The sequence below is a fragment of the Biomphalaria glabrata genome, chromosome 4, assembly GCF_947242115.1.
Source record: "Biomphalaria glabrata chromosome 4, xgBioGlab47.1, whole genome shotgun sequence".
Taxonomy (NCBI): domain Eukaryota; kingdom Metazoa; phylum Mollusca; class Gastropoda; family Planorbidae; genus Biomphalaria; species Biomphalaria glabrata.
In genome coordinates this window covers 26993332-27006579 of record NC_074714.1, presented here as the reverse complement: position 1 = coordinate 27006579, position 13248 = coordinate 26993332, and positions in this window count along the sequence as shown.

The following is a 13248-nucleotide window of genomic DNA, read 5'->3' as shown; positions in this document are numbered from 1 at the left end:
TTCCTGGATCGCCGGTTTCTGCCCCTTGAAGCCGACGAATGTTAGTTTTCCCGATAGCCATTGGCTCCAGGCCATGCACCCCTTTCTGATCTGTGCTGAATCGCTTCTTGCTGATTAGGTGTTCTTCTACACATCCTTTGTATATGCCCAGATTCACCACAGTTCCAGCAACGGACCCTGGTCGCACGATGAGCTCCCTGTGACCGGCTTGGCTTATACTCTTCAAGAACCTCCGTCATCCGCCTGAGTACTTGTGTTAGATCTTCTTCCTGAACTTCCAGTCTCCGACCATGATGACTGTTGATGGATGCGTTCTTAGCGGCTTCATAGGACAGAGCATACACAAGGGCTTCGCTGGCCTTACGCTTGCCACTAACTCTAATAACCTTTTTTAGCTCTGGATCTCGAACGGCATCGATGAAGGCATCAGTGACGATTACTTCGAGGAACTCCTGTGCTGCTGTGGGGTATGCCAGATGGGCAAGTCGTTCAATGTCCGTCTTTAGCTCTTGTAGGGTTTCACTGACCCGCTATTGTCTGGTCTTCAGCTGGACCCTATAAACTTCCTGTAAGTGCTCGTCCCCGTATCGAAGCTCCATAGCCTGGACGAGAGCAGCATAATCCTGCTGGTTTGGAATGGATTGGAGTACTTCGGAAGCCTTTCCTCTAAGGGCCAGTACTAGAGCGGTCGCTTTTTCCTCCTCGCTGCCCCATTTGTTGACCTTAGCAGCTGCCTCAAACTGTCTTCTGTAGACTGACCAGGAGACGGACCCATCAAACACAGGGGGTTTCATCTTTACAAGCCCTTCGGGTAACATTGATCCTGTATTCATCTTTACAAGCCCTTCGGGTAACATTGATCCTGTATTACTCACCGGCGCCTTGCTGAGCCCTTCTCTAACTTGAACTTTCAGTTCTTCTATGTCTTTTTCTACCACATCGACTCTCTGGTTCATCGTGATCTCCATCGTGGTTATTTTCTGGTTAACCAATACCAATTCAGTCCTGATACCTGAATCGAGTGTGTCTATTTTGTCCTGCATGGTTCTAATCCCTATATCAAGTGTATCCATCTTTTCCTGCATCTTACCTAGGAGTTCCATCTTTTCTTGCATCTTACCTAGGAGTTCAGTTATATCTGGCCCTACTTCGAATTGATAACTGTCCGGGTCTTCTTCTTCCTCAATCAGGGCCTGCCTTACGAGCTGTAAGTGTCTCCTTGCTACCACCAAGCTTTAGACCTAGATACCGAAGCTCTTGTTTTAGTTCTTTAATCAAGAGTTGGTCTAGTTGTTTCATAATAGGGGAAGCCATTACTAACTTACCTCCCGTTCGTTGAGTCGCCTATAATCTCACTTCAGACACCAATGTTACAACATTTAAAAGAGGCAACTCAGCGAGGTATGGGAACAAAGATAATACAAAGTTTAATCAACATAGATCACCAAAAACAAGCACCGTTCCAATCTCAATCTTCTCGCACTTCCTCTTCCTCTCTCCCGTTCATTTAGTCCATCCTCGTGCGCTGGTGCGCAACCATAGAGTCACTACAGAACATGGTCATTACACTACTATAACTATTACACTCATAACACTAACACTGAAACAAGAACATAATATATAACATAACTAAGTTTACTAACTAAGCCACTAAGGCTGCACTACAAAAACAAAATAACACTAGCTTCCCTAGAATACTATAATTAGATCTAGAATAGATCTACAGAAACAATAACAAAACTCTCAATAGCAGAAACAAAATAACACTAGATTCCCTAGATTTAGAATAGATCTAGATCTACAACAGTTATTTCAGCAGAGTAATTGCAGCAGCCAAAAGCAGTAATATTCAGCAGTAATATTCAGCAGTTAGATCTAAAAGCAGTTTAAAACAGCAGCTAGAAGCAGTAACAATAGCCTGCAATACATAAATGCAAAACTATATTATATTCTATTAGGACTGATGGACGCCGCCATCTTCAATACAGCATGTTGCCAACTATTATGACAAATAGCCCAAGTAGAAAATAAAATAATTACCTTACACATAGTATAGATCTAGTAAAAAAATATTAAACATTTCTACACTTACAGGCCGTCCCAGGTACAGAAATATAAAATAATTACAGGACAGACCATAAAGATCTTCGGCTGTCACACAGACATACTATAATGACCACTGGTCAACTGTACACTGAACTGTTTTAAGACAGCATGTAGTACATCTCTTTTATACTATCCCGCACTAACCTATATAAATATGCGAAAGTTCAATTATAAAATCCGACACTAACCTATAAAAATAAAATATATAAAAAAAAATAGCTCTAACCTATACAACAAAAATTCATTTAAAAAATAGCTAAAATTGCATATAAAACTAGCTCTGGGAGCGCAAGCTCATGTTCTCATTTACGAAATAATGTTTTTACGGATTTTTATGAAAAATATTGTTGTAACCCTGCCTTGCACCAGTGCTTGAGGTGCGCACTAGTGAACGTAAACAGGAAGACACTAGAATGGAGAATAACTGCATCAGGGATTGTGAAGAGTCTGAATGTTTGGGAAACTAAGAGGCACACTTTTGTGCTGCCTGAAGGTTGTAGAAGGGACCTAGAGCAAAGCGGGGAAGGCTGTCGTTGGTCCACATTCGGGTTAAGTAGCAAAGGACTGGTATACTTAAAAGTAAGACTCTGAGGAAGCTGAGTTTACCCTAGTGAATAAACACAACTATTTATTTCCTGTTAAACTGTGTTGAGTTGCATGCATTTTCGTTGAGTGCCTAACCTAAAGTTACAACAATTGGTGTCAGAAGTGGGATTTAGGCAGCTCAACGAAAGGAAAGAATGACAATGCTGAAGAAGCTAGACGAGCTTAGCTGTAAACAGTTAAAAGAGGAGCTCCGAGCCAGAGAGCTGAGGATCTTCTGTGACAAAGAGAAGATGAGAGCCAGTCTTAGACAGAACCTGGTTGATGAAGGGGAGGATCCCGAGACCTACCTGTTTGAGGTGGAACCAGATATCAGAGAGGTCATGAGTGCCGTGCTGAAAGAGGTCAACGAGCAGATCTGTACCATGATTAAACAGATAGGTACCATTATCTCACTGAACAAGACTGGTGAATCGTTTGATACCGTGATGAACAAGACCGATGACCAGATAGCTACCATGTTGACAGGTATAAACAATCCGCTACTCAACGGAGACGCCGTTAATGATGTATTGTAATGGTGTGATTATAATAGCGAGCCGTGCAAGCTTGGCTCCATCGACAAGAATCCTAACATTTGTTGTGACAGCGCTGAGCACAGATCTGATCAAGTCATCGTGATTCCTGCCTGCACCCAGACGTTCAATAAGAACTGTGCTAACGGGGCCGCCCCGAGGGGAGAGTGTGATCACCGGAAGAACTTCCAACAAAGTCTTGACCAAACCAACGTTTGTCCAGATACCAGTGGCAGCAAGAGAAGCACTGATGGTGGTGCTGCAGATGGACTTGTGCACATAGGACGTTGCCCACGTGCCCCAGAGACATGTCTTTCGGACACGCTTGAAGATTATGCCAAGTGTGACAACCTGGCCTCCTGAGGGCCTACGGTGCATCGAGAAAGCGTGCTGGAGCAATGTGTAAGACCAATGGTCTTGATGACCACCGCCATGACATCCACTGCCTCTCTTCCTGCCATGAAGCTGCCGTCGGTGCTGACTGAGAGAAAGGCCAGACAACGAAAACGACGCCCCCTTAACCAAAGGCAGATCAACTGGAGAAGGAGAAAGCGGCACCTGCAGAGAGCAGTGTGGATGGCTTTGTGGGGAGCACGCTCCATTCAATCTGTGACTCCCAATGACCGATCTCCACCTGCATTGACCAACCGTGAACATGTTTCTTTTCGGGACGAAAAGACTAAGGTGGGGGTAGTGTTGTAACCCTGCCTTGCACCAGTGCTTAAGGTTCGCACTAGCGCACTAGTTAACGTAAACAGGAAGACGCTAGAATGGAGAGAATAACAGTGCATCAGTGATTGTGAAGAGTCTGAATGTTTGGGAAACTAAGAGGCCAACTTTTGTGCTGCCTGAAGGTTGTAGTAGGGACCTGGAGCGAAGCGGGGAAGGCTGTCGTTGGTCCATATTCGGGTTAAGTAGCAAAGGACTGGTATACTTAGTAGTAAGACTCTGAGGAAGCTAAAGGATGTTATGTGTTTGTCCTAGTGAATAAACACAACTATTATTTCCTGTTAAACTGTGTTGAGTTGCATGCCTTTTCGTTGACTGCCTAACCTAAAGTTACAACAATATTTTAACTTACTTCTCTCTTACAGTTCATTTAATTTTCTACCTAAAACATAAAAAAATATAATTATCGTTAATATTATATTCCGATTTTTAAGGAAAACAGAATCCAAACACCTAAGTAAGGTATGCAAATCTCTCCACATGGCTGTAGTACATCTAATTTTTATACGAGACCATCCAAAAAATTAAATTAACGGTATCACATTTATCTGAAATTCTCTTTTTCTTCTACTATTTATACAAACATCCGGAACAATCTATGATGTAAACTTTTCAATAGTGTTCATACCTAAAATTTATTGCGATGTTTAGAAACGTAAAATAAAGGTTAATCAATTTTTAATAACTTTTAGTTGTAGTTTTTTTATATATTAAGATCACGGACAGACCGACTGACAGACAAAACGCAAAAACAATGCGGCTTTGATCCTCTCTAAATAAATTCTATTAGAAATCAGTGCACCAATGTCTATGAACCCTCGTTAAATATCTCGTGTAAATAAAGACATTTTTTTATGGTACCGGTACTAGCCTATTGTGAGGTAATGGAATTTTTTTCTTTAACGTCATATGAATGGACTCTTTAAATGTAATGCTAAAAGAACGCACTCTGTGCATCAATGTCTATTAACCCTCGAAAAAAAGCTCGTATTGATGAAAACATATTTTAGTCTAACTAAGCCGTGTGACGTAGTGTTTTTTTTCCCTTTGACGTCATGGTATGAATTCTTTAAATGAAATGCTAAAAAAACGCACTCGGTGCACCAATGTCTATGAACACTCGATAAATGGCTCGTATTGATGAAGGCGATTTTTAGTCTAGATAGGCCGTGTGACGTAGTGTTTTTTTTTTTCTTTGACGTTATATGGAATGAATTCTTTAAATGAAATGCTAAAAGAACGCACTCGGTGCACCAATGTCTATGAACACTGGATAAATGGCTCGTATTGATGAAGGTGATTTTTAGTCTAGATAGGCCGAGTGACGTAGTGTTTTTTTTTTCCTTTGACGTCATATGGAATGAATTCTTTAAAAGAAATGCTAAAAGAACGCATTTGGTGCACCAATGTCTATGAACACTCGATAAATGGCTCGTATTGATGAAGGCGATTTTTAGTCTAGCTAGGCCGTGTGACGTAGTGGTTTTTTCCCTCTGACGTTATATGGAATTAATTCTTCAAATGAAATGCTAAAAGAACGCACTCGGTGCACCAATGTCTATGAACACTCGATAAATGGCTCGTATTGATGAAGGAGATTTTTAGTCTACCTAGGCCGTGTGAAGTAGTGTTTTTTTTTCTTTGACGTCATATGGAATGAATTCTTCAAAGGAAATGTTAAAAGAACTCGGTATAGTAATGTTTATTAAGCCTCGTTATGTGACTCGCATTTAAAAAAGGAATGATATCTTGATTTTGATCTAATCTAGATTTTTTAAACTAGATCTAGATTTTTATTACAGTATATCTAGATCTGGATTTTTATTCTAATTAAAATTATTTTAGAGTCTAGATCTAGAATTTCTAGATCTAGTTTAGACTAAAATAGACTAGATTAAGATGTAGAATTTCAATTTCTAAACTTTGAGTGTAAAAAAAAAGTGTAGATTTTCATTTCCAAACGTTTTGATCAATATTATGCAATGTGATAATATACTAAAACTAATCTACTATTTTTTATTTAATTTAAATTTACGGCAAATGAATCTTTGAAACATTATTACTTTTGACCATCAAAATTAAATCACCTCTTGAATATTATTTGCGAATATGCAGATCCGACAGGGATCCGACTTCAATGGGGGCGCCTTTGAGTTTGTGTAAACTCTCTTTGTAATCTTTTTTTTTTAATTATTTTTTTTAACCAATACAGTGAGCTGATTACCTACTTTCATAGATTGTTACACAAATGTAAAATTCCATTGTTTATTGTTGAATATTTTATAATGCAAGGTTATTACATTATAAACAGACTTAAAATCACCTGAACATGTTGCCTCTAACTTTTAAACGGAAACGGTATAACATTAATATGTAATTCAAACTTTGATTACAATCTAGGCCAGACAATGTAGGCCTACGTTTGTCGCACCCTTAGTCAGCTATTGGTCTTGGGGATTTTCAGGATTTCTTAACTTTAGAAAGTCATTCTGCTTGAGTCTAGCCTGCACTATTTCTTCTAGTATAAAGATTGCAGGTCACAAAATTTAATTAGGAAAGGGTGGGACTGGTCGTATCAGAAGTGTGAGAGGAATCATCCGAACCAAACGAGCAATGTTTCTCAAACGTTTACCTTTGGCACCCCGCAAAACGTTAAATCTCCATCCGGGGAAGAGCCGTTAATTTGCTCCGCCAAGCATTTTCCTTCGTTCTAAGCTTCATAATATAAACTCTTTTTCAGTCGTCTACAACGCATTTTTCTTCCCGTAGTAAGAAGAGCCCATGTCTATATTTAAATATAACGGAGTGGAACACGTTAAGATAGACAGATAGATATAAGTAATACCGCGAAATGTTTTGTTTGTGTCTCACATATGTCGTCTACTTAACAATGTGAAACACTTTAGAGAATTTGACCATTCGAGTAGAATCACGTAAGTGGAGAAGTTTCAAAATGTCTTCTTCAAAAAGTAATTGATATTGTCACTAGCGCCTCTCACGAAAACGGTAAACATTTAAAAAATTATTTAACTTACATTATTTTAACTTTTTAAACATTTATAATAATGTCATTTTGCTGGTTTAATATTGAAACGTTGATTGGTAACTACAATGAAATACTATTTTTAAATGTTATCCTTGTAAAATAATTTGAATGGCTTCGCCCCCTCTCCAACGGTCAGGATGTCGCCCCCCACTATGAGAGAACGTCGCACCCCCCCCCTTGCAGTGAACCCCACAGTTTAAGAAAAGCTATAATAAAAGTTTATAATGGGATTGTTGTCCTAAGATCATCCTCGTGTTTAGCAAGGCGTTTTCTAGCGGGTCTATTCTGTTTACGCAACAAAAAAAAAAAGACGCCAACAGTACCAATGTATGTTAGTCTGTAGAAATGGGTCCGTTCTGCCGTAAAAGGATGTAGATTCTAAAGTATCGCTTTGTTGTAGAGGCATTAAAATGTTTTCTTTAAAAAAATCTTTTGAACCAATCTTGTTGCTAAGGTAGAAAGGTTCTACTTAGATGATGAAACGATGTCCCTTAAATTAATAATTTAATTCCCTAAATTTTTGGTAATATGTCGAATATGTCGACATCGTTTTTACCTTATTAATACTAAAATATAAAATACTACAATGAAATTACAACCAATATTTGTTTTTGAAAGAAATACCACCTTTGCATCCCCCTTGTAAGACTTAAAAAATATAGATCTGTGATAACCCGTTTTAGCTCACTTAAGGTATCACTCAGGTCCAAGCATTTAATTAATTTATTTAAACACATTAAACATCAATTTCACTAATTTAGCCAATCAAGCGCTAAAAACACAGCCAGCGCCCTCTGATAACCCGTTTTAGCTCACTTAAGGTATCACTCAGGTCCAAGCATTTAATTAATTTATTTAAACACATTAAACATCAATTTCACTAATTTAGCCAATCAAGCGCTAAAAACACAGCCAGCGCCCTCTGATAACCCGTTTTAGCTCACTTAAGGTATCACTCAGGTCCAAGCATTTAATTAATTTATTTAAACACATTAAACATCAATTTCACTAATTTAGCCAATCAAGCGCTAAAAACACAGCCAGCGCCCTCTGATAACCCGTTTTAGCTCACTTAAGGTATCACTCAGGTCCAAGCATTTAATTAATTTATTTAAACACATTAAACATCAATTTCACTAATTTAGCCAATCAAGCGCTAAAAACACAGCCAGCGCCCTCTGATAACCCGTTTTAGCTCACTTAAGGTATCACTCAGGTCCAAGCATTTAATTAATTTATTTAAACACATTAAACATCAATTTCACTAATTTAGCCAATCAAGCGCTAAAAACACAGCCAGCACCTGTGTTTATATTTTATATCATGACTATTGTGGCTAAATATTCAAGCAATCTGACTAGAGTCTATTACTTATTCTTACCACATGTATTTAGCTCTTTAGCTATTAGTAATCTGTCCAATGTAGTCTGTGGCTCACAATGAGCCCATAATGTACTATGATTGACAAATTCCTTGGCAGGGAATTATCATAACATGTAATAACATATTACCAAGTATGAATTTACTCTCAGTCCTTGGCAAGGAATCCCTTAATCATTTATGCATTTTATTCTATCGGCCATGTTGGCCAGTATGTATTACTTAGGCAAAACCTTGTTATCTACTTGTTCTCTAGTTTGGAGACTTTGTCCCAGCTATGTTTACTTATGTGAAAGCATGGGCGAGTGTCAGTCGTTGATCTCCCCCTCCCTTTCATCTCATTTATCTAAGCAATGTGTATAATAGCTATTATCATGATTGGTGAGCCTTACCTTATCATTTATTGCTATTTGTTATTTCCCTCTATGGGGTCTCCCATTATTATTATTATCTCTCTTGATGGAATACAATATTTATTTGTTAGTTCCCTTTGCTATTTATGAAACTAGCTTATAGTTTCTCTACATCATTCTGAAGATGTCCTTTACGGAAAGGCATCTATATCCGAGTAGTGTCGTTAGTGCTAACCGATTCATGCATTATGTCGTTGCAGCTTTTATTTATAGGCGACCTCCACTAGGTGACATATCAACCAAACGCTGATACCAGATTTGTTGGCACCATATCTGCAGTTACCAGCCCTATTTACTCATCATAAGTGTTGAAACAACAACGCTAGCCACAGACTCGTCACTGGCTTGACTGATGGTAGCCGCAGCTGAGCTCTGCAGCTATACATCGTTGGACTGCACCCGGAGCCTGGATCCACCACGCCAGCCCGCCAGCAGACAGCGTCAGCACCAGCCACACTCGTCTCATCAGTGAAGCACCGGACTCAAAGCTAAGCAACCAGCCTAATGACACTCAGACCACTTGGCTCCTGGCATCTAATGATGATAGACTTATCACTTATACATGTAAATACGCTAGATCCCATCCTAGCTACTGTACAGCATTTCACCTTTTAATTATTTCTCTTGTATAATTAACTGTACATAATTTTACATCTAAATATAGTATTTGTTGCCTGCATTATAACGCTGTGCCTGTAGATTATATTATGTGCAAGTGTGGGTTCTCAAATCATAAACCCCCCTAGACACCCAAAAACCGGCTAAATCCGAATCCACCTATTGTCACAAGATCTAGATAAATACAGTAGATGTCAGCATGTGCGTCCGCTAAGGAGTGAAATGCCTTTATAACTGCTGAACACGTAGTGCATCCACTGGTGACGGAAGTACAGTTATAGTAGACTAGCCTAGGCTTGTCAGGAATTGATGGCTGACCATGTACGTGCACGTGCACCCCTCTGAATTCGGAGTAACCAAATTTTAGCCAGTTTTTTTCCACCTTCAAATCAATTAACTTCTGCTAGGAAGCAACTTAACATGTAGTGCTTCCACTGAAATAAAGTTAATAAGGATAAGCTATTATTGTAATAAACTAGAATAATCTAATCTATAGTTCGAATCCGACCATGTGCGCTTTATTATAGGCTTGCAATTCAATATTCTATAGCATGCCATTAGCTGTATAGTCCTATAGTTTGTTACGAGAGCGGTAGAAATCCTAGAAGTTTTTCTTTTGGACCTTGGGAAGGCATATATGCGACAAAAAGTTTAACTTGTGCCTTGTCTTTTATGTTGCAAGTTATAAGGCTAAAGAAATGTGAATATCTTCTACCTGCAAATACTTACATTTTAAGACATGGGGGCGGGGGGGGGGGGCTGAAAAGGGAGTACAAGTGGCTGAGAGATAGAATCGAATCAGAACGATTTTTAAATATTTTTATTTTCGCATGGAACTAAAGAGCCGCAGCTGAACATCCAAAGAGCCGCATGTGGCTCGCGAGCCGCAGGTTTCCTATCCCTGCGCTAGACAAAAAAAAAAACAGAGGAAACGAGACGAGCCTACAATAAACTCACGGCATTGGTAAGAGAAACAGTGTCAGAAGAATCGCTTAAGAAGTGGTCGGATATCTGTGCAAAGCTGAACCTCGCGGATGGAAGACATGCATGGAAGTTACTAAACAACCTGGCTGGAGTGGGGGAACCGAGGGTAGCGGAACCTATACAAACACCAGGTGTCCCTGTTATAACTGAGAAGAAAGAGCTGAGGCTTTGAACACATATTTCTCTGAAGTCTCTAAAGCTCATAAGAAAACTTCTATGTCGATGGCCTCGATCGCATAAGAAAAACCAAAGAAAAACGCAGGTTTGTCGACAGCGAGGCAGGGACAGAGACTTTTTACAATGATGGAAGTGGCTTTCGCTATCAAAAAGGCCAGGCTTCACAAAGCAGCAAGGCCAGATGGCATCAGCGAAGAGATGCTAAAAAAAAACTTGGTACAATTGGCCTCCAAAAACTGCACGACTTACTAAATCGGACCTGGATTCAAGGGGATTTCCCAAAGGCGTGGAGATTGGTTACCATTGTTCCCATTCTTAAAAAAGAACGCTAACAGCGCAGAGAGCTACAGACCAATTTCCCTCACATCGTGTGTGAGGAAGGTTGCTGAGAGAATCATTAACCGTCGACTAACGTAATTTCTCGAGTCCAACAAATTAATTTGCCAGGAGCATGATGGTTTCAGACAAAAACGCAGTACGATGGACCAAGTAACGGTTTTTATGCAGGAAGTGGCGAACGGTTTACAGAGAGGCGGTAGGGACACGAAGGGTGAGTCGACACTTGCAGTCTTTCTCGATCTAAAACAGGCGTACGACAGGGTCTGGAGGCAAGGCTTGTTGCTAAAATTGATGAGACTTGGGGTAAACTCCAATATGTATCGGTGAATAATAAGCTTCCTAAGGGATCGATTGGTTCAAACACGTTATGGCAAGCACTTGTCCAATAAGAAAGTCTTAGAGCAGGGGTTGCATCAGGGATCGTCACTCTCATGCACGCTTTTGTTTTTGGTTTACATCAACGACTTGACCGAACGCCTCAGGTGTCGCTCTCTGCTCTTTGCGGACGATCTGCTAATCTGGAAAACTGGGAGGTCTGCAGTAGCTCTAGCTGCGGAACTCCAACGTGACGTAGTCACGGTTTCTTGCTACACACGATTGTGGAACATGAAAGTTAACTATGCCAAAACGGTCTGGACCATCTTCACTCTAGACAAAGATGTACACAAAGAACTGATTTCTCTTTCAATCAATGGTACAGCTCTGAAGATGGAAGCCAAGCCTAAATACCTGGGAGTCCCCCTGGACCCCAAGATGGGTTTGTCCGACCACGTGAGACTAGTGCGGGAACAAGCATCGGAGAGCCTTAAGGTGGTAAAGCGATTAGCCACGACCAAGTGGGGGGCCAAGGCAAACGTTTTGCGGTCCCTCTACATTGGGTCTGTAAGGGCAAGGATGGAGTACTCGTCTCTTGCACAGGTCTATGCTTCGCAAACGTCTCTAGCGGGGCAGAACCAAGTTACTTGACTAATCTGTGGTGCATTTCGTACGACACCAATAGCAGCGGGTGAGGTCATGACAGATCTCCCACCACCGAGGTTGCGAAGGGAGCGGGCCGTTATCATCACTTTCGAAAAATTCAAACGGCTGGAAGAAGGCTTCCCCGTCAGAAGTCTGGTCGACAACTGAAGGGGTGGGGATCGGCTGAATCGGAACTCTTTCATGCACTCTGTGCGCGAATAGTCCAAGGAGGTTGATCATCCCCAGAACAGAGCAGCTTTCGTCTGCATGGGGCCTCTTCACAGGCGAATGCTCCTGGACTCCAAGAGGTGAGGAAATCGCTGATTAAAATGCACAAAACGATTCCTCCAAAGCACGGCCAGGAAAACTACCGCACAGTATCCAGCCGATACCATTAAAGTGTTCACAGATGGTTCTACGAGAGAGAACATAGGACATTTGGGTATGGCGTGGTAGTACGATTCCCTGGCTCCTCTGAAAACGACGAGATTCTGGGTCCGTGTTCTGGCATGAGCAACTACGTAGCTGAAATGGTTGCAATTCAAAATGCAGTAGAGTAGGTCTACACTGAAGAACGACTTAACGACAAAACAGCACAACCCCGTCCTATTGTGCTATTCACAGACTCTTTGTCGTGCCTACAGTAGGCTACAGGCCATTGAAAGCTCTGCTGGAACACTAGGCTTATCGGAACCACTGGCAAAAATACTGACGTGCGCGGAACGCCTTCAAGAAAAACACAGCATTCGGACAACCTTACAGTACATATGTCGGCATTGAAGGCAACACGAAGGCTGACTTACTAGCCAAGCTCGACACAAAACTGGACGAGCCACAGACATTTGAGCAGGCTCGAGCAATTGTAGACGAACGGACGAGGGAAAAATGGCACCGAATTTGGAAAACGGAAGCACAGGCAGGGAGGTCTGGGAAAACTTGAAGAGACACTCTAAATCGGATCAATGGTGGCAGTTTAACATGGAAGAAGAGGTGACAATCGCTAGGTACAGAACGGGACATTGTTCAATCGGAGCCTATTTTGCTAAATTTAAACCTAACTTCGAGTCACGTAGACACTGCCAGCAAGACGACGAAACGGTTAACCATCTGCTTTACGAGTGCGCGATACTACACCCCAAAAATGGCCATTTGAGTGAAAAAGAAACTGGTATGCATGGTGAGCTAGCACTCTACGGAGACAGTGCAACTCTGCATGCAACGAACTGCTGAGAATAGATTTCTCAACACGGTGCCCTAGTGCGTGAGACTCACACGGTTTGAAATCCAACCGTTACAGACAGACAGATGAACAGACACACCACAGAAAACTATGGAGTCAATAATTTTTTAAGAATTTATTTTTGCAAAAACCAATAGG